The following is a 24,528-nucleotide window of genomic DNA, read 5'->3' on the forward strand; positions in this document are numbered from 1 at the left end:
CTGGGGGGCACACATGGCAGGACGGTGCGTTCAAGGTATATGGACTGCAGATCAAAGGAATCTGCACATCAATCAAAAAGAAATGCTGGCTGTACAGAATGCCCTGACAGCCTTCAAGGACCTATTACTTCCAGGACAGCTTACAATAAGGACAGACAACACCACAGTAATGTGGTACATAAACAAACAAGGGGGTACACACTCCTACCCTCTATGCAGGCAAGCAATGACCTTGTGGAACACAGCACTGGCTTACCAAGTTCAATTACAAGCTCAATTCCCGCCAGGAAAAAAGAACACATTGGCAGACGACCTAAGCAGAAACATCATGGATCCCCACGAGTGGAAACTGGATCCACAAGTATTTGCAATGATAACTCAAAAATGGAGGCACCCAGACATAGACCTGTTTGCCAGCCCCCAAAACTATCAGATAACAAAATTTTGCACAAGGACGTTTCACCATCAAGCTTGAAAAGTGGACGCACTCTCATTCAGTTGGAAAATGCTGACAGTATATGCCTTCCCTCCACTGCCCCTTATCACAAAGGTGCTGCTGAAAGTCAGGATGGAGATACCCCGAATGATACTCATTGCCCCAGACTGGCCACGCCAGCACTGGTACCCACTATTAAGGAATATCGCCCAGGGCCCACCATGGATTTTACCACAGATTACTCATCTGCTCACATAGCAAGACAGTCAGATCCTACACAGCCAGCTCAAAACCTTAAATTTGGCTGCATGGCAAATCACCTAAGCAACCAGCCAGCTCCTCTTTCTCAAGCTGTTATGGAGGTTATTCTGGAAGCCAGGAGGCCCAGCACCAGGAAAGCCTACTCAGACAAATGGAAAAGGTTTTGCGCCTGGAATCAAGCTAAAGGCCAAAATACCCTTCAGCCGGACATACCTCAGATTCTACAATATTTAACTGAGATGTTACACAAAGGCCTTTCCTTTTCATCTATTAAAATCCATGCCTCAGCTATTTCAGCCCACTACAACACGGATCCTCCCTTATTTTCACATCCACTTCTAAGGCAGTTTCTCAGAGGGGCCAAAAACATTAGGCCTCCCAGGAGAGCACCAACACCAACTTGGGACCTCAATTTTGTTCTGGAAAAACTTACGCTACCTCATTTTGAACCAGCCTTCTCAGCTGACTTAAAGTTTATATCATGGAAGACTGCCTTGCTTCTAGCAATTACTTCAGCCAGAAGAGTCTCAGAGCTTCAGGCACTAATGGCAGTAGAGCCTTTCCTCATTTTCCATCAAGACAGAGTTTCTCTACGAACTAACCCCTCTTTTATGCCTAAGGTGGTATCCAGTGTGGCTCTAAATCAAACCATCCATTTACCCACCTTCTTTCCAAATCCACAGAACAAAGGAGAAAGACTCCTGCATTCCTTGGACATTCACAGGCAGCTACATTACTACTTGGATAAAACTAAGGTTTTCAGAAAATCTGACCAGCTTTTTGTATCCTATGCTACAGCATTTCAAGGAAAGGTGATCTCAAAGCAGACCATTTCCAAATGGATAGGACATTGCATACATTTTTGCTACACCCACCATGGAAAACCAGTTCCTGCTAGCATAAGGCCCCACTCTACCAGGGCAGCAGCTACTTCTACAGCCTTCCTCAGGGGGGTCCCAACCAAGGATATTCTGGAAGCTGCAACTTGGAGTTCAGTACACACCTTCACCAAAGACTATCACTTACCACTTTACTCTAAGACTAGAGCTGGCTTCGCCACTGCAGTTTTGCAGGGCCTTCTAGCCTCCTCTAACCCGGTTTGACTCCACCTCTCATCCTTAGCTTTGGGATTCTACCCAAGTGTGATGACTGCAGCAGGGTAACACGATGAACATAGTACAGTTTTGTACCTACCATAAATGTAGATGTTCGAGTATATACCCTGCTGCAGTCCAGGTTACCCTCCCTCCATCCCCTCTCACCTAACTAAAACCTTTCAATACCTTAAAATCTGATACAACCTTTGTGGCATATTTGCTTATAGCTGGAGGGATGTTTTGGTTGTGATAAACTTTTATTATTGGTACTATCTACTGACCACTTTTTGGGGGGGCACCTGACATCTGGGGCAAGAAAAACGGAAGAAAATGGCGTTGGATGCCTCTTATATACCCTGGCACACTGACGTCAGGGAAGAAGCAACAGCAACTGATGCCGGACCAAGACTTTGGAATTCGGGCCGACTGCAAGACCGCCTGACGGCAGGATAACCCAAGTGTGATGACTGCAGCAGGGTATACACTCGAACATCTACATTTATGGTAGGTACAAAACTGTACTTTCTGCTACATGTTATTGAATGCCAACATAGCCTGCATGAATTCTGCTGTGCTTTTTCCCTCCTACTATGTTCACTACTTTCTTGATAAGCACCTGTAGTATGATGTGATATTCCCCACGTGGCCATAGAATACCCTGTCCTCTTCCTCATCCAACACAAACTCCTACTTGAGCCTGGTAAGTCCTGACTAAAGTACTAATAGAGGCAGACATGGCTGCTGTGTGTGCTACCAAATTGTGGATCACTGTGGTCATGGCAGTGTCCCTACTGTCTACCATTTCCATGTAGTGCTGGAAATCCTCACGTACACCATGCAATACACTGACTATTTCTAGCAAGCTCTCTGTGGCAACCCACTGATCCTTAACAAGGGGTTGGCACATTTGCAGCAGGGCGCACAATAATTTATACGTTTCCTGAAGTAACTGTGATCTGTGCCTGGAACTTGCAGCCCTTTGTAAAAACATCACAGTGGGCACTCTTGCAGTTAAGTTTCTGCCATCATTCAGAAGTTGGTTCTGTGGTTTTTGAGACACTATTTTGAGATGCATGCATTTTCACCCTGATTCACAATGAGTTTGAGTTTGCATTCTAGTGCCACTGCCTGCAGAGTTATTTACATCTTCTGGGGTATGTTGCCTGCCATTAAATTTGACAACTATGTGCCACTTTCTTCATGCTTTCTCATAAATATAATTATGTTATCACCGTCATCAGCCATTTTGCTGGTGGTATCTTCAAAATTTACTGGCATAGAGAGGAATGCACACTTCTGCTGCTGACCCTGTAATGATTTAATTGATTACATTACTACTCAGATACTGGAGTACAATACTGTATATTGTGTGATGAAATGTGGCAGTCACTTACTATGCACATTCTGTTCAGTGTTGTTATGTGCAGAAATTGAGGGTTCACCTGTTAATAGCAAATGTCATCTAATGCATGTATTCATTTCACCTATACAGTCATTTGTTTATGTAAATATTTTATAGAATTCAAACTACTCTTCCTGAGCTGATGCCTGTTGATGCTGCAAACATGGGTGATAGCCAATGTCCACTTCACCTCTGATTATGCCATTGACATCCTCACCTGCTTTGCTGTCATCCCCCTGAATGGAGAGAGGTATTCCTCATCAGGTCTTAAAGAAATAAGTGTTTGAGGTCCCCCAGTAGTGCTAAAAGCATCATATTCTTCTTTTCCTTTGTTATGGCATGTCCTACCACATCATTGGCTCTCTTTTTGCACTGCATTAATGTCTATTTCCTTCCAACAACATAATCACTTGGATCCACACCTTTTGTCCTCTCAGCTTGTTTGGATTTTTTTTTTTTCAAAAAGGCATTTGCCATATGCTGTAAGGCAGCCATGAGGATACGGTTCTTCTCGTAGCTAAAATTGTCTTTTTTTTCTATCTGGATACCTACTGCTGCATCATTCATTTACTTAAAGTAACATGAAAAAGAAACATGCTGAAGCTTAATCCAGTCATCAGCCAAGCAGCACTTCAAAAGAAAGCATGCCTGCTTTCATCACAGACAAACCAAAGATCAGAGTATAAAAACATATATTGCTGACACACCTATAATCATAAACATACTGCGTGTCAAACTTTACCCATTAAAAGTTTGCAGTATTAACCTGTACAGTACTATTTTCATATGCAGAATAGTATTGCAAAGACTTATTATTACGCAGCCATCTTATGAGTTGCTAACAGACTTGAAATCCTTCCTCTGCCACTTTTCCGTATTTATTCCACCATGATTTTTCATTTGTGAGGAGCAAATGCTGTTTCACAGTACAGCAGCATGTATCTTGTCAACACAATACATTGATGTAAATGCAGTATATCAGATTTCATTCATGTAAAATCACAGGATCATAGGAGGCTATCAACCCAGAGGTCATTTCAAGCCTAGCCATTTCATCCCAATGTAGTACCATGGATACTCTAGTCAATACCCAGGATTGTATTTAATGACTGCCCATGTCCGGGAGGGGTTGTGGGACGCTATCCCTGATATGTATTGATGTCCTGCACAGCATAATCTATACATGTAAAAAAGTAGTGGAAGCATTTATCTTTCATATTGACATCACTAGGCCTTCCCCATGCATTTCCAGTAATACAGTGTCATAAATTCCCATTTATAAGCATTAAAATGAATCAACTGCATTTGACAATCACATCAATGAGAAAAAAATTCTTCTCGTAATAATTATTATATAAATTGAATATGTACTCTTTTTCAATAATGTACTATTTTATTTTATTTATTATTTATTTATTTATTTCAGTTTAATGACCGGAGAAGTCCACTGGGCCTAAAAAGAGCCCATTTTCAGTGGAGGCCTGGGGAGAAAAACTCCAGTAACAATAACAAACATATTAGCATATCCATATACGAAGCAAAAAAGTCATACAGCTTTATGCAGCATTCTACAGTAAAAAGTTTCTACATTCTACAATAATAATAAAATTTAGCAACTGTACAGTCTAAGAGACATTAACAGTGAATTACAATTGAAATTTTACATTCCACAATAATAGTAGCAAAAAATCTAGCAACAGAGCAGTCTAAGGGTCATTAACAGTGAATTTCATTTGAGGATGAGAAATTGTTTGAAATAAACTATTAACAAAATTTGGAGGTTAAGGAGGGCAAATGATGTGAGCGCAGATATGATGCACAGAGTTAGAAGCTAGGTTTAATATAGAAGGGTCCTATGTGGGGAAGGAGCAAGAGCATTCCCACTTTGAAGATAGATGAGAATGGAGGAGGGATTTAAAGTTAGAGTGGTTATGAGTATTTCACAAAAAAACAACAAACTGGCAATGTGAAAAACCTGTAGTGAGAAGTACACAACTGAAGTACAGTCCCATTAAAACAAACATAATTTAACATAACATTAAGCGCTTTTTGTTTAAAACATTGTTCAGACTTCTTCAGATAATGTACACAACTATCAAAACCTTTATGAATAGTTATCATCCAGTCATTTGTTCATGCCATATCCAATGGGACCAGTATGTAAAATACAAACCCCTCCTCCCCTCAATCCAGACTTTAAAATAATTAGTTAATCTCTGACAACATAAAAACTATTATGTTAAACCTACACTGCTGAGTGTAAGAGACATACAATTTACTATTGTACTACTCTAAATTATATAAACTTAATACAAAATGAAAAACTAAAAAAGCTAAAAAAAATCATACCCTACATCATCTTGTTAAACTCCTTAGTTTCAGTACACATAAAATTGTGCAAGCTTTGTTCAGTCCTGGTAAACTGTAAGCATTCAACAATATCTGCCAGTATAATTTGAGTTCCTCTAATTTCAAGGCGCTATCAATTTTAATTATCATTCTACATTCAAGTTTGTTGAGTTCCCTTTTAAACTCAACAAACTTGAACGTAGAATGATAATCAATTTTCATACATTATTTCCAAATGGTATGAATCTGGATAGTAATGTTACACTGGAAAATGGTATTTATAATTTTTGTATAACTATATATTTATACACTTAATTTTGGGCACAGTATGTTGGGGGCACTTCATTAATCATTTAATTTATTGAATTAATTATTCAATTTAGCTATTTAATGATTTAATTAGTGAAGTGCTGAATGTTCAATTGGGGTTACCTGGAGTATTTTTGACATCAATATTCCTTAAAGGTGAAAGGCCGAGGTACCAGAAGCTGTTGAAGAATAAATCATTCATTACTTACTTTGTTCCTGTTTGTTCCTTTCATGAAGCTCATACAGTGTTTTTTTTTTGTGAGTCAGTATATTGGATGCGTTTTAGATATGGTTATGAGTATTTTTAAGGGAGGGAGGGAGAGAGTTCCATAGTTTAGCTAAGGAGCAGGATATCAGACAGTGTCCAGGTGGCTGTAAAGGTTTGTAAATTTGAGCAGGTTCTGATTTTCTGACCTAAGTGAGCAATTAGGAATATAGGTGGTTAAAGAGGTGGAGAGAGAGGGACAGGAAGATGGGTTAAATATAAGCTTATGGCAGTGGTGAGTTTAAGGAGGTTCAGATAGTTGGGAAGCTCGAGGCATTGCAGTGAGTAGAGGGAGATGCAGTGATGGGATGAGTTCCTAGAGTTGGTTGCAAATTTGCAGATTTTATTGTAGCAAGCTTCTAATTTAGTTTGAAGGCTCAGCTGAATTTTACTATTTTTATTTTGAATTACTGCGGGATTTTACTTAAGAAACTCTGTGCTTTCCCAACATATTGTCACTTAACTCAACTGATCATAACTACATATGGCCGAATTAAAGTTATTCACATAAAATCAATTTTCCTCACACATTTTGCATGCAGATGTAACTATGTTTCACTCATCTCTATGAATCACAGTAATACATGAGTGTGTATGTGATCTGATTCATGTAAATAGATCTTGATTAAATGTGGACAAGCTGTCTTGATGGTGCTGGCCCAAGCTGATCTTATGGATGCATAGATTCACTTAATATATCTCAAATTTCTCTATACATAGCAAAGGACAACTGAAGTCAACAGCATTTAGGTTCTATAATTGTGAAGCCTAATGCATGCCCGTCTTGTATACTGTGACACACATGACTGCCTCATACCACTCAGTAGTTTCTATTTGTAAAGTGAAGTGAAAAAAGGTATTAATTGATGCATTATTTAAAAATGCACACTTTTAAAAATGATTAGTGCAAATCCTTAATGTTAATTGTGCCAATAAAGGTTAATATATTACTGTGCAGAAGCAAAAACACATAAAAGCAAATGACAAAGTAATGACTTAATAATTGATTTTCATTTGTCAGAGTACAAAAATATATAAATATTCCTTTAAAAATGTCTGTATCAGTATGACAGTGACATATGGCAATCCAAACTTGCCAATAATAAAGTTTCAAGTATAAAGACCCTACATGGTAGCTGGGTTTGGTTATGGTGATGTTACACCCGAGAGGGTGTGACTCCTTCCCTCTGAACTACACCCTGTAGTTACATTCCTCTCTTTGATTCAGCCAGTTTGAATGATGACAGCACCTGTGAAAGCACAAGGCTGAGATACAAGTTGGCTTGATAAGCATACAAAAATCATGGTCTATCTCTTGCAGGAGTCATGCCTGCACAAAATGGAGAGGGCAGTACCTAGTGCTGAATGGAAAAATTATGACATCTGGCAAGGATTAGGTGAGCAACTGTAATCTCTGACAGGGATCATCTATTCCAGGCCCCAGTGTCAGTACAGGAATGATAACCAGGAGAGGCACAGGTCTGACCAGCTGGCCAAGAGAGTAGATCAGGTTAGGGAGAGAAAGACAAAGTTCTACAGTAAGTACTTCAACATTTTATTTTTAAATCTTATCTAAATAGGTTTTCAAAAATATTAGAAAATATTGCATATATGCATGTATAAAACTATAAAATGTAAGCAAGCACAACATATCTGTGAAAGGAAATTCATCTAGAAGTATAGTATGTTTATCTGCAGCCATGTTTGTGCATATAAATACGTATATATATATATATATATATATATATATATATATATATATATATATATGTGTGTGTGTGTGTGTGTATGTGTGTGTGTTTATGTGTGTGCATGTGATTATTTATAAACAAATAGATATGAACATATTTATATTGCTACTTAATTTCATATACTATAGATATTAACTTACTAATTATTTGTATTACAGGCAGATGGCTTTTTAAAATGCTTTGCTTTGTGTAAGGCATAAACTTATTATTAGTATGATAACTGCACAAGACAGTAATTTTTTTCCAAAATACTAACTGTATGTACAAGATGGCTGACCTCAGTTAGCCACCGTACCCTAGGCAGAGAGAGGGTGTTGGTTAAACTAGCAACTGAATAACCAACAAAGAGGTTAGTGAGAAACATACTGTTCAATTTCTTCATTTCAGAATTTGAAACCGTGCTGCTTTCAGTAACTTTACAAGATGTGACTTAAAATACAGGTAAGGTGTGCAAGGCATAATACTAAGCGGTACCATCAATGGAAATGTATGCAAAGGTTGGAGAAAGTACCAGTCCCCAAAGAAGCAAGCTGTACACAGAAAACAAAATGTAACAATTTGAAGGAAGTCATAATATTCTTCTGATTTAACTTGCAGTAAACATGAAATATTTACTAATACTGATGAATCCAGTACAAATACATTATAGAATTCTGTGTTTTGCTGCTTAATAAATGTAAGCATATAAGGGAGATAGAATTTCTGTATACATTTGTACTGAATTTGTGATTTACTGACTAAAACATGTAAGCATATAAGCACACAGATTCAGTGCAAGTATAAGAAAAAATCTTTGCTTTACATATTAATAAATCTAAGCATGTAAGAGAGATCTGACCACACATGCATGGTAGGAAAGCAAACAAGCCCCATTTTATATCTACCTTCTGCAGATGAAGAGAAGATTGCCTATAATTCTTCCCAAAAAGCAAAGACCTTTAAAATGACTTACTGGTCCTGTAGATAACTGGCACAATACAGCCTGGAAAGCCATGCAAGCCACGAGATTTGGTACTTAGTTGAAGATGTGGTGGTGTAGGTAGAGGAGGGACAGATTCAGGCAGTCCAGGGTGCTCTTCAGTGCATACAAGACTAGCTGCACTGGTTGGCTATGACCACTGAGCCACCACAGGCCTCAATCTCAGTGTCCTCCACTCCACCACCATCAGGTAGTGGAAACATTTGAAGTCCTGTGGAACAGGGTGTTTCTGAGAGGAGCTCCTCTTTAACTCCTTCCTGTCCTAATTCCCTCTCCTAAACCCTTTAACCTACCTCCTACCCAAGCTACTTTCTTATATAAAAACAAATGAAAAATAGGGGGTTCTATCCCCCACAAAAAACATATAACTCCTCCTTTTTCACTTCATGCAGCAAAATCCTCTTGATGTGTTCCTTCTGTGTGTCCCCCTTTGTTATGTCTTCCCTTTTTCCATCTTTCCTATCTTCCCCTTTTGACATTTTTAAAGAATCAATCCAGGTATCCATAAATGGACAACCCTGTAGAAAAATATAAAACCCCTTTATATTTTAAACATTGATATAAATAGCTGTGCTGAGCACTACTTCCTTAAATATATGTCAGTATCAGTACTTCTAGCATGCTTGTGCATAGCCATGTTCATGCATAATATCCGAATACTTATGAAATTATACAGACATTTATGCAGTACTTCACGCACGCTTAAAGATTAGCTTAACTTTATGAAATTCAGAAGTATTTTGTATTCATGTAGTCACCACAAATAACCTATGATTAATGAATTTGTATATAGGCATTGGTAATCCTTTTGAATAACTGTTATAAAAGTGTAAACCTTGGGGCTAAGAATACAACCAATTAATGAAGATCACACAAGAGCAAAAGGATATATCAACTAAGTTAAGTCTGCATGAAGAGAAAAAGCTTTTCACAGAGTGGAATAGCATTATTTATCACTGGTCTTTAAAGATGTCATATGTATATGTGCATATATTTATGTATCTAACCAGGCATATGCAACTGAGATATCCACAGATGTTTCTCACAAAAAGAATATATGGTGCAAACAATATGTCCTACAAAGACCACCTCAAAGTCTTATTATTGTACTGTGTCTCTTACAGACTGTGAAGAGGAGATCTATGTCTGGCATTCAATGTATCTGATCCAGCCATTACAACAAACAAATGGCATTAGAAACACCTGATCTAGGGACCTAAATCTCATCTGCAACATAAGCAATACATGTAAGAGGGACAGGTATTTGTGTCAAAGACTACTTCTCTGGAACAGGCTTCCCATACATGTGAAGCAGAGCTCTTCTCTGCACTTTAAGTGCAGTTTGGATCTGTGGATGGGGAATCATAAATTTGCTCCTGGTCTACCACCTGTCCCTATTAGAAAGAGGAAGTTTGTAAATGCTTGATTACCCATACCCAATCTACCCCGCCTAAAAATGAGCGTTATCAAAACCTGTCAAAAATATGTGAAAAGCATGGCTAGTCGTAAAAAGGCCCTTTAGGGTTGTTAGCCTAGTAATTACCTAAGAACCTACATGTATAGATACAGGTAGCCTGACTAGCCTTGTCTGCAAAGCTATGGAGTGCATCATCATGGATCTCATTAACAGAGACATTGGGAACCTCCAAACACTGAACCCTGCCCAATTCAGCTTTGTTAAGGGCAGATCATGCCTCCTAAACCTGGTGGACTTCTTTGAGACAGTTACCAAGGCTATAGATGAGGGAAAGGTGGTCCACACAGCCTACCTAGACCTCGCTAAGGCCTTCAACACCATTACCCACTCAGGTATTATAGACAAGCTCACCAGCCTGAACATAAACCCCTATGTCATGAGATGGATTGCGAACTGGCTCACAGACAGAACCCACATGGTAAGAGTTGCGGGAGTTAGGTCTGACTATAAACCGGTTACAAGTGGTGTTCCAGACCCCTCCTGTTCAGCATATACTTTTCAGAGGTACAGGCAAGCACAAGCGGACTATGGCTGACCAAGTTCACAGACGACTGCAAACAAGGGCTATAATTGACTCTCCGGCTGACACAGACATCCTCCAAAAGGGTCTCACTGAGACAGATACCTGGTGTTAAAACCATGGCCTCAAGCTAAATGCCAAAAAGTGCATAGTCATCCCCTTTGGAAAAAACAAAGTACCCACAAACTACCACATAGGTGGTAGCCCCCTAAATACAGAAGACGTAATAAGGGCTCTGGGGACCCAAGTAGATAGTAACCTCTCCTTTGATAATCACATTGCCAAAGTGGTTAGAAAATCCTTCTATGTGGCCCATCTTATCATAAAAGGGTTTGCATCCAGATTGAAAGAGGTCATTGGGCCCCCTGTACGCATCACTCATCAGACCCATCATAGAGTACAATGCCCCATTTGGGATGTACCTTACAAGACACCTGCAACAACTGGAAAGACCACAGAAGTACCTCATCAATAGGATCACTGGCCTCAAGCAGATGCCCTATGCAGATCGACTGAAGAAACTCCAGCTGTACTTGGTTGCATACCACCTACTCAGAGGTGATCTCTGCCTGACATACAAGGCCATGTCCAACCCAGAATTGATGGACATGCTCCACCTAAAGAAAACCATATCCCCTTGAGCCACATGCTCCAGGGATCTAAACCTCACCACAACAATAAATAGGACATGCTGGAGGGATAGATTCCTGTCCCAGAGACTTCCCATGCTCTGTAACAAGATTCCAATCAACATTAGGCAGAGCTCCTCGCTAACACTCTTCAAGAGAAACCTTGACAAGTGGATGAGGAACAGAAAGTTTACCCTGGGGATCACTTCAATGGCTCTGCTGGACAGAGGCACAGGGAACTAATCTAAGGGGGCAGCAAAAGCCTACACATTCCGGCTAGGCTTATAAATGCCTATGGGCAGATAGCCTAGCAACTACCTATGAACCTATATACATATTACCCAAGTAAGCTGAAAAGTCAGGGTGGTTTAGATAATTTACATGGAGAAGTCTTTACAAAGTATTTTTATTCCCTCAAGTAAGCTGAGGAAGATTTTCTCAAATTTGGATGGATATCATTTAAAATGTGAAGCAAGAGTATTTAGAGCATGGGAATATATTTCTGATAATACAGGAGTCTGATGAATTTCAAGGAATATCTGGAAAGAGTGTCATCTGATATTTTAAGATTAGAGGTACAAATAACCTAAATGCTGATGTTTCAAGGATGTGAAAAAGTATTACATTATCCCAAATATAATGGAGTTTTGTTTTCTTTAATATATATAGTAGTATAGAAAACTATTATACAAAGCTGGAAGCCAAATGTTATACTTATACTCAAATATGTGGTTGTTTTAAGGTAAGAGTTGGATAATAGGAAAATCCAATTGTTAAAAAATATTCATGGCAAAAATATGGGAATAAATGTTTATCAACAAAGTTTTACAGGGAATTAATAGAGTTATAATTATAAAATTAGTACATCAATCTAGTTGACTGGATTTTAGATTAAATAAAGCCTACAACGTTCACTAAAGCCATGTTGTACCACAACGCAAACATGATAGCACATTGTTTTGTATTCAGTAAGTGGCTCTACATGGTGTCTAGACCTGCACAAACACAGTAAACACTGTGGCATGCTAATTACAGCATAGGCAACACAGGCATTTACCATGAGTCACATATCAGGCACAACTCTCAACTGTAGGAGATGTTTTGTATGGAGGATATCCCACAGGGTCATTTCCTGGGGGGTGCTTGTTCTGCACTGGAACTGTGTCTGACGATACCCATCAGAAATGCGCACACACCAACTGAAGAATGCTATAATGAGGCACACGCTCAAACAAATAATATCCTAGAGCATGTGTTTGGGTTGCTGAAGTCATGGTTCCAGTGCATAGATACATCTTGGGAAGCCCTGCAGTATAATCCCCATACATGTGCTAAAATCTTCACTGTTTCTGCCATACTTCACAACATTATTGTGAGAAAACAGCTTCAGTGTATACACCAAGGGGAAGGGCCGCATATCCCACCACTGGCAAGGTCACCAAAGCCACATGCAGGTGAGTAGTCAGAGGGAGAACCAGCAGATGTTGTGGGTGTATGCAGACATAGGCATGCAAAATATGCCCTCACATTGGCCAAGAAGCAATGGATAGCACACACGCTCACTGCCTAAGGGGCTAAAGCCTTCATCCTATGCACATACATATAGTAACAGTGAGGCCAGGCAATGCTCACAACCTTTACTTACCCATCTAATGGCTGTGTACTGCTAGCATCAGACAGAGTCAACCCTGAACTTAAACTCTTGCAACTGCTAGATTTCCAAGGTAAGTGTTGAACCTGGCATACAAAAATAAATGTCTAAGAATACAAATGAATGGCATATCCTTGCATACTGTCACTTGATAATGTAAGTAAGTATAAGGTGGGGATTTTTACAGCAATGACACCAATATGTGACAGCACTGACATGTCAATACATCTGTTCTCTATTAATTAATAGACCTTACGCATCAAAGATTCACACATTCATATCTCTCAAATTTATAGATGTCTGCAGAATGTTCAGAGTTTGGCCTCATAGTTTTGTACTGGCAAATCATTAAAAGTGAAGTTAGAAAATACTGGCACACATTCCAGTTTCAGATTCATATCCCTCAAAAAATCATAAAAATATTAATGCAAAACTTATTATTCTAGCAAGTTTGTAAGACCTAACTATTTAAAAGGTCTCCCTATTGTTGGAAATTTGTCCAACTTTTATTTATGGTTTGGTCCAGCTTTGTTGTTCTAAGAGTTTGGGAGGGATGTACACATTACAAAAACCTGTAAGAAAGCATTACAATTTGCAAAACAGCATTACAAACACATATATACTAAATACTAAGTCAGCTATGTACCCTAAGCATCAGACAAAAGACTTGTGCATCCCTGAATCCAAAAGATAGAAAACAGGGATATGGAACAGTTATCATCATTTAGACAAGGCGCTGTTGCGTGTGTGTGGTGGTGGTGGGGGGCTATGCTGAGACAAAAGGTAAGTGAGTGTGTGTGAGTAAGAAAAAGAAACAGGCAGACATTTTGCATTGCCATTTTTTCTGTTACTGTTGTACTGGTATACTACTTGAACTATTTTTGTATTATTTATCTTATCAAAAAGTTGTCTACTGTTTACTGGAGCTTATCTCCCCATGCCTCTGCTGAAAAAGGACATGTATTCAGTCTGACTTTCCCAGTAAACAAATGTGAAATAAATAAATAATATTTGGATAAATTATCAGTTGGCCACTGAGACAGAATGGGCTGTAAGCCTCATGAATGACTCATGTAACTTATGTGTGTGTGTGTGTGTGTGTGTGTGTGTGTGTGTGTGTGTGTGTGTGTGTGTGTGTGTGTGTGTGTGTGTGTGTGTGTGTGTCTGTATGGGCACTCCAGATGAAATTAATGTGTGAGTGTCTGCAAGAACACAGCCAAGCTCTGTGCTAGCTTTACATCCCAGTATTTTGGACAGGTGTGAGCTGTGCATGGTAGAGGTGAGAGTTCATTGTTGCTATTGTTGTCCCTGACCACAAGAACTGGGTCTGCCAGGAGTTGCACTGGTACATCCATGCCCATGGTCAGATGCATTGCTTCTACCTGAATGTGACTTATGCCTGCTGGATGAGCTCTCTTCATGATTATGCCCAAGACCATAACCCCATGCCCTACCCTACAATGTCTGTGTGTGGGCACCTCAACCACTGATGGATCAGTGGAAGTACTGCCACTACAGGAGCATGATTGGCATGGCCACATTGGCTAACTTCAGCTAATGTGGCTGACCTACATTCAGATGGATGCCGTCCCCCTCCTAGCAGATGTTCCATCATAGACACTGCCTTTTCCAATGTAGCATTCATCCATACCACTGAATCAGAAACAAGGTGGAGGCAGTCACACATGTCAGCCTGTGCCACATTTTCAAACCTAAGCATTTCCTTGGAGCCCTTATTGGAATGTGCCTGTACCTCTATGATGGTCCAAAACATATGTCAAGTGGCATGGAAAGACACAGCAGGATCAGGTGAAGGATGGACAGCAGGCCTCCTCTGAGCACCCCTGTCCTGCATGGCACCTCACCCACACTTTGGCTACAGCCATACTCAACAGACACTGAAGCCACAGTAATCACACTATTGTGATCAAGTGACTCCCTGCCACCTATCCAATATCAGAGGGCTTGCTGGAATAGGTTTGCATAGGCCTGCTGGCTGTCAGATGGAAATACAGGGGATAGCTGAATGTCTACCTCAGTGTTAGATTCACCCTCTGCACCCCCCATAACTGTGCCTCTGTTTGGGCACCATCATCATCAGAATCTGCTGATACTCTAACAGCAGGTAGTAAGAGTCCTACACTTGGATCACCTGTGATAATAAGAAACAAACACAGGAAAGATTTAATACCTACACTACTACAATTTAATATATGCTAACAAACTACCACTGGTGCCACTGTCATAGACAGTACAGCAATACACACAGTCCTGACACTTACCTCACACATATGGATAAATGCATGTTTCAGTCAAACGCTCTTCAGTACTGAAATAATAAAATTTTTGGCTTACCAAACTCTACCCTTGCTAGAAAGGATGGTTCTAGAAGAAGTTAAGCAAAATGTGAGGACACTATCATCACAATAACAATAGCACAGAGGGATCAATGTATTGCCTTTATATGTCCATTAATAATATAGATTGTAACATTTAATGATGCACACCTAAGGCTATGCTTGGTAATAATTTTACTATTTTTATTCTCTACTTTACATGTTTTAGATTTCAAGTATATAATGTCATTGGCTGGGTTTTCATTTATGCCGCAGGCATTGGTAATCATATCGTGAGGTTTTGTTGAACAGCAGATTAACACTGTCTGGCTACTTATTTGTTCAACATTTACTACTCTTAAGGTGGTTTTCAAATTGCATTCAATGCTATCTTTGGTTATCCATATAACAGTATACATGGTTATCCACGACATTATTGAACGAGTATAAATTTGATTTCTTAATTCAAATTGGACAATGGGATATATTTCTTCATATTTATGGACTTTTCACATTGGCAGGTTATGCAGGCCATTCTAATGTAACATCTTGAAGTAGACCATGGTTTGTAAATAAGATATGATTAGTGTTTTACCAAACATTAGAATACAGTGGTTTATTTAATGATTTTTATTAGTCACATCATACCATTATTGTTGGAGTTTTTATTTCGTGTGTTTATCACAATGGTTGGCTAATTTACATAAAAGATCCTATCAGATCTTATAACAACAAGACATGTTTATTCTTATTTTTACAACCAATCACATATTGGATCGTTGTATTGGTTCAGCTTATGCTTTTTGTGTTTTATTCGCTATCTACAATAAATGGTGTTATGACTCTACTATTAGTTGGGCATGAACCATAGATGGATTTATAATGAAAAGCAAGGGTTATGGAAGTGGTAATCATGGTCACTTATGGTATTTATTATTATTTAAACACAGGATTTTTCTCTTTTTTAGGAAAGTGTGTGTTAAATGTTTAGATCAGACTATTTTGTACATGCAGTGGTAATGTTGAACCACGAGTCATGAACGACTCACACTTGGGTTACAATCCCCTTGTTTCCATTGGATGGCAAAAAAAGATGGGAAGTTTCTATTGGATGAACACCTGTTTTCAATGTATTTGATTGTTTTTCCTATACGGGGATATGTTGGATATCTTGACAATGGAATCACTGAGAATTGGTTACTTTTTAAAGTTTTTATTGGATAACCAATTATATTTAGTACTTTTTGCATTGGTTACAACACTTGGGGATGTGTGATGGAGTGGCTTTTTATTTGTTTTAATTTTTCAATAGTTTGATTAATGGCTCTGATGATGTCAAATGACAAAAGTGCTTAGATGTTTTTTTAACTATAATAAAGTATTCCTGTGAGTTTAGGCATTTTGGTCATTCATTATTATTAATACTTTAAATTGAAATGTGGCTGACACTTTCACCCCAAGCCTGTGTGTACTGAACCCAAATGTGTTGTTAACTGTATCAATCTATAACTAGCTCCCCCCAAAAAAAAATTCTAAACCAGCTTAACTATTGCTTTCAGTATTTTACTACACAAGAAATTGTTAAAAATTGACATATGTAAGTTTACCTGGAAGCTCCTCCTGGGGCATACTTGTCCTACCTGAAACAGCATCACCTACATCAATCACATGCTGTTGTGCACTTTCTACTGAGTTCTCTGGATCCCAGACAGTGGACATGAACTCTTTATTTGGTATCAGTGGTGGCTCTTTAGCAGGTTAGTTGCTAGCTGTCCACTGGCCACTACACCTGCTCTCCTCTGGACTGATGAAATCATATCAGTGGCCCTATGAAGCACATCCCCAATGTCACTGATGTAATTCACGATCTGGTTGCAAATCTGCTTTCTGCCAGACACGTTCTCTATCAAGTAGAAAGGCACCATGTTGCCAAAAGGCTTGGACAATGACGTCATTCTCAGAATAACGGAGGGGGGGGGGGGGGTTGCAGGGATTACACTGGTTGGGTGCCATAGTCCTAAGTGACATAAAACACAAAAGAATGATACTGCACATAAATATCACATAAATAAAAGCACTGTTTTATCATAATGCATATTATTAGTTTTTCTGTATTACCCACTGGTATATTAAAATATAATAAAATGTTACATGGTTGTAACACATCACAGTCACACACAAACCAAGGTTTGATCCAGAACAAGGACTAACAGGGACAAAGCTCTGTTAAAAAAATTGGGCTGTGACAACACAGAAATGGAACTTGGATCCCTCACTCCAAATCATCAAGCAAATGGCAGTTTGCACCAAACAAGGAATAACACATCAGTGAATTGTTATAAGTACTTTCAAACAAACTCTCACAAAATGTGTACTCATTTACCACACAAAAGTCATTTTTATGCAACTGACAGTCATGTCTAGCTGTGGCCAGCACTACCATAGAGGCGTCTATGGGCCATCCTCATAGGCTAACACCCCTGTGTCATTGACAATATAGTGCATTTACATTTCATTGACATAACATAGAAGAGTGTAAGAGAAGCAGTTCTAACAGTGTATCTGAGAAAGTAAAATGCCCTGACAAATATACCTATGCCATCAGTAAACTTCTAAAAAGTGCATACCGATAAAAGATACATTTGCTAATGCATGCATATCTATATCTATATATCTATAGCTACACATATATATATATATATATATATATATATATATATAAAAATGTGTGTGTGTGTGTATGTGTATGTATGTATCTATCTATCTATATATATATATATATATATATATATATATATATATATACACGTTTCCTAGTAGCGTGAGCAAATCTAGTATGTAACTGAAAAAAATTAGTCACACCTTATCAAGACCAGTAGTCTTCTGTGCAGATAAATCCAAAGTAATAGCAGTCTTCTTCTGTGTTATCCACATACACAACTCTCCTCACCTTCAGGTTCCCTAGCTACATGGTTACCTTTTTATAGTGTAGATTCAGGCCTGTAAGCATAGTGAAGATACAAATGAGGTGTGAACTCTAAATCCCAAAATCTTGTCTCTGTGTATCAGATGTAAACATAGCACAGGCACTCCCTCAGTGCTAGTTGCTAATGGATTGCAGCTATGATTGATTACTGGTAGGGAGAAGGAAAAAGTTCAGACTCCCTTACCTCCAGTGGGTGTGTCAGCCAGGTTACACTTACAAAGTGTAAAAGTCATTGTATCAAGGTTTTAAATGTAAGTAAGCAGCACATATTTCTCAGTTTCTGTTCAGTAATATCCAAACTCCCCTGCCTTTGTTGAAAACTATTATTGCAATTTAATATTCTACTACAATTTAATAACAATGATGCAAAATGCCTTACAGACTGTAGATAAGAGAAGAATGGACAGAGTACTAAGAGAAGACAGAGCTGCATTGCTAAAAACAATACTCATAAGTGGTTGTATGATCAGTCATTGCACTAAATCTGTAACACATGAACAAACTGAGAGTGTATAAATGTCATATGTCTTGTTAATACTGTGGATGAAATAAGACGTGCTTGTATGCACAATGATTTGCATTCCTTCTGCAAAGCTGAGCTGTTTCTGTGGCGAGGAGTGGTAAGACACCTGTACTATGTTTTGTAAGTTCATTGGTGTGACAGTTCAAATCCAGACGTATGTAGAAATCTTTAATGTTTACTAACACTTGTTTTGTAATGATGTTTATGTTACTTTTTTTTTAATATTACTATTTGCACTCTGTGCAGTTTAGAGCAACCATGTTGAAATGGATAAATCAAATAAATTTCATGTAATGTACTTCTGCAATAAAGGCTACATAAACTATACTTGTTAGTTGACTACAAATGGGAAAAACAGTATAAATGTATATTTCACATGTGTAAACACTTTACCATTTATCACACAAACCAGCTGCTGAGTGATGCACTATAGAAAGTGCTGATTAGCATTTATTACATATGTTTACTGCATACTTAAGTCTTCATTAAAGTCCATGTAAAAACATAATCAAAGGGAAGGCACTGCTTAATGACTACACACATATTTACAATGTAGTCATGCATTGCCTGCACCCATGCACTTGAAGCTTGGTCTCTCAGTACTTCTTCCCAAATATATCAACTACACTACAGAAATAAGATAAAAAGTGCTTTGTTACATACCATGTGCATCTTTATACTGACAATACACATTCAGATTGTCTAATACTTGTAGTAATGCGGACAGCTGTTTGCTTTAGTTTGTAAAGCTGTTTCTTAAAGTATATCTGCACATTGGGAACACAGCAGCAGATATTACACTTTGCACACTCATAAATCTGGTAACATGCAGAATGTTAATATCTTGACAGTCGTACATGGCTACCCATCTATTTCATATAGGCCTTCCAACATCTTCTCTCATACATTAAATTATGATGCCAACCACTACAAACTGTCCAACCACATGTAAAACTCAGACTTGTGCTGTGCCACTTGCATTAAGAACTGAGGTCTGTAGTTGGTGTACATAGTTAGGTAGGGGTTCTGATCTCATTGTGGTTAATGTGTGCATGTGTGCATGTGCGTGTGCATGTGTGTGTGTGTGTGTGTGTGTGTGTGTGTGAGTGTGTGTGTGTGTGTGTGTGTGTGTGTGTGTCTGTGTGTCTGTGTGACTGTGTGTGCATGTGTCTGTGTGTGTGAGGGTATCTGTGTTTGTTCAGAAGAATATAACTGTGTATCCCACAGTCATATGTAGAATCCCTTGGAGTACAAATATTTTGACAGTTGAACATGACTAAACATCCATTTCATTCAGGCTTCCCGACATCTTCTCACAAACATCCAGCAATGATGTCATTCACTATAAATTGCCCTGCAGCATTATAAATGTCAGACATGTGTTGTGGTGCTTGTGCTATGCACTTAGCTGATGTACCTGGTTAGATAGGGGTTCTAGTCTCACTGCAGTTAACTTATGTGTGTGTGTGTCCTATCAGAAGAGCATAACAGTGCATCCTTCAATCATCAGTAGAATCCCATACAGTACCAATTATTTGACAGTTGTACATGCCTACACATCCAGTTAATTCATGCTTCGCATCTTCTGTCAAAAATCCAGTGATGGTGCCATCCACTATAAATTGTCCTGCAGCATTAAAAAAGTCAGACTTTTGCTCTGGCACTTGCATTATATACTGAGTTCTCTAGTCAGTGTAATTAGTTAGGTAGGGATTCTACTCTCACTGTAGTCAACTGGTGTGTGTGTGTGTGTGTGTGTGTGTGTGTGTGTGTGTGTGTGTGTGTGTGTGTGTGTGTGTGTGTGTGTGTGTGTGTGTGTGTGTGTTTCTGTTCAGTTGGTTGATATTTAAGAGGCTATTTTACACCTTCATGTGGGGCACTATTACCATTCTCTTCTTACCAGACACTGCTGATGTCATAACTTATAAAGTGTTGTCTGGCACTGTAAACGCCAGACTTATGATGTGGTGCTTGCATTAAGTACTGTGCTTCCTAAATACTTAGGTAGGGGTTTTATTCTCACTGCAGTCAACTATGCGGGCAGTGAACAATGGCTATGGTAAAACAATGAGTAACAATGTCCCACAGACAAACCAACCAATAAAAAATAAAAAAAAATCTAGCCAAGCTAGGTTTTCTACTGTGTGATTCCTTTAAACCTTTTTGTATTACAGGCAAAATGGGATATATGCAAATGACCCCTTAAGGACATCAGGTGTTTCAGTTCTGGATGTCCATGACTTTTTCCTTTTTAAGTCTGTTATGGACAAATTCAGGTTTTTATTGACCTGAATTTGTCCATAACAGACTTAATCCTGAAGAACTATTTTTCCCCGTAGGTAAACAAGTGCACAAGTTTGCATGTGTTTGTTTTTGTTTTACACGATTTCCTGACTGGCAACACTGTTGCTTGCCATGAAACCACTCTTGTTTACATTTAAATGCAGTTTGTGTCATGCATAAGTAATTAGTGTTGCTGTTCACTGAGCAACTGCATAAACTTCATGTAGGCTTAATGCAAAGCTTACACGGAGTTTATTGGATTCCCAGGAATATTTTATTCTACAGGTATTGAAACTTAGAATGCATTCCTCACAAACTTTATTGGGGGTAGATTATTAAAAATGTTAAGATTAGTTCATACATTCATTGAAGGTTTGATTGTATATAATACTTCTTTACAGTTAGTGGTACAGGCAAGTTATTGTCATAAGCTATTATTAACAGTTACTTTTGTATTATCAACTATTTGCTGATTGTTATTTGAATTTCTGTACTTTGTTAGCATTGGCTATTACTACCTGAAAATATGTACCAAAAGCCATTGTACCAAACAAGGTTAGCATTCTGCATTAATTTAAATGTCCATTAATTGTTATAATATTATATTGAATTCAAGTTGTAAGTACCTGGTAACATAATTAAACTATGTTGATCTTTTGTCATGCTGAATGCAAAAACATGTGTTTTAAAATATTTTCATTAATAATTTACAAGCACCCTGTAAAAATCCATGTTCATGTATTAATTCTCCATACTTCTGCTCCATAGGGCAGAATAGTATTTAGTTTTTATTTTATGACTACAAATGCCAAATTCATCTCATAACTTCAAGAAAACTGATCAGTTCAGTACAAATCATTGACAGATTTTTGAGGGTGTACTTTTACATACTGAAGATGATGTTTTGTTAATTTCCAATCATTCAAAACACCATAGCTTCTTAATTATGCTGATTTATTATTTCAGGTGTTTCATTGGTTATATACATCTTATTGCCTTTTTTTGTCATTTTGGAACTCACTTCTTTGAGTTTTATAATAGTACTATTCTGCCATATATATTATGTTTTCATTAATTGTTCTTTCAAAGTTTGATAACTTTGAGCAAGGACCACTAATTAATATGCATAGTAAAATGCAATACATTTTACCTCTACTACTTTGGGTATTTCTTTGCAGCATGAGGCTATAGTTTCCAATATCTCCTTCAGTGCAAATTAAAGAAATAAACAAAAAAAAAACTGAGACAAAAGACATCCAGGTCTTCACTTTAATCAAAATTCTCACATGAGCCAAGTTTCCTTAATCAAAAAATGTCAATATTAGTTGCTCAGTAGTAGTACATTTGGACTTTCATGAAGGTCCTGGTTTCTATATCTATGTGATGATAGGAGGTCCTGTCAGCCATGCCAGGAAAAGTAGGGTATTGGAAGTATTACTTAAACCAGAACAGCTAGCTGGAATTTTGTAAATAATTATATATCATTTGTATATCAAACTGATTTGTACAGATGCTTGTACTGAAAATGTATTTGTGAGGTTTGCTTGTATTAAAATGTATCAGCAGTGTGCCCTGCTGGAAGGAAAACAAATGTACATGCATTATTGTAGGTGAATTAAATGTATACATTGTAACAGTATATACTGGAAGGGAAGATGTTAATAGGTTCATAGGTAGGTACTAGGCTATTGCCCCTAGGGCCTATATAAGCCTAGCCAAAAAGGTACCCTGGCTTTTGCCAACCAAAACAATTAATTTCCTGTGCCCCTGTCGAGCAGAGCCCCAGAGGTGATCCCCAGGGTGAAGTTCCTATTTCCCATCCAATCATCAAGATTTTTCTTGAAGAGTGTGAATGAGGAGCTTTGTTTGATATAGATAGGTAGTTTGTTCCAGAGTATGTGAAGTCTCTGGACAGGAATATATCCCTCTAGCATGTTCTGTTTATTGTGGTGACATGGTTTAGGTCCCTAGAGCATGTAGCTCGGAGGGACTAGGATTTTTTTAAGTAGAGCATGTCCAACAGCTCTGGGTTTGACCTAGCTTTGTATGTTAGGCAGAGATCGCCTCTGAGTAGGCGATATGCGACAGAGTAAATCTGGAGTTTTTTGAGATGGTCTACATAGGGCATCTGTTTGAGGCTGGTAATCTTCTTTGTGAGGTATTTCTGTGGCCTTCCCAGTTGATGTAGATGTCTTGTGAGGTACATACCAAAAGGGGCTTTGTACTCTATAATGGGTCTAATGAGTGATGAGTAGAGGGGAATAATGACCTCTTTTTTCCTGGAAGAGAAACCTTTTGTGATGAGGTGTGCCAGGTAGAAGGATTTCCTGGCTACTGTGGTGATGTGATTATCAAAGGAGAGACTACAGTCCACCTGTGTCCCAAGGTCTCTTATCACTCTTTCAGTGTTAAGTAGTCTACCACCTATGTGGTAGCTCATGGGTACAGAGTTTTTACCAAAGGGGATGACAATGCACTTTTTGGCATTGAGCTTGAGGCCATGGCTTTGACACCAGGCATCTGTCTCAGTGAGGCCCTTTTGTAGGATGTCCACATCGTTAGGAGTTTTGATTAGGGCTCCTAGTTTGCAGTCATCTGTGAACTTTGTTAGCCAAAGACCTTCTGTGTTAGCCTGTACCTCAGAAAAGTAGATACCAAAAAGGAGAGGACCCAGGAATGAACCTTGTGGTACTCCACTTGTCACTGGTCTGAAGTCGCATTTGGAGTCTGCTACTTTCACAGTGTGGGCTCTGTCAGTGAGCCAGTTGGCAGCCCATCTTATGACATAGGAATTTATACCTAGTTTAGTGAGTTTATCTATAATTCCAGAGTTGGGGATGGTGTCAAAAGCCTTGGCGAGATCTAGACATGCTGTGTGAACCACCTTACCCTCATCTACAGCTTTGGTAACTGCTTCAAAGAAGTCTATCAGGTTTAGGAGACATGATCTACCTTTTACAAACCCGAACTGGGTGGGGTCCAGAGTTTGGAAATTACCAATGTCTTTGTTTATAAGTTCCATGATGATACATTCCATGGCCTTGCAGACCAGGCTCATTAGGTGAATGGAGCGGTGGTTCCCCCTTTGTGGAGTGGGATAACCATCGCTGTGTGCCATTCATTGGGCACAAAGCCTGAGGTGAGGTTATGATTGGACATGGTGCTTAAGTGGGGTGCCAGTTCATTCTGTAGTTCATGTAGAATGCAGCTTGGGATGTTGTCAGGTCCCATGGATACTGTTTTCTTGGCTTTGGAGAGTGTGTTTTTTTACCTG

Source organism: Protopterus annectens, chromosome 2.part0 (assembly GCF_019279795.1).
Source record: "Protopterus annectens isolate FY-2018-M chromosome 2.part0, PAN1.0, whole genome shotgun sequence".
Lineage (NCBI taxonomy): Eukaryota > Metazoa > Chordata > Ceratodontiformes > Protopteridae > Protopterus > Protopterus annectens.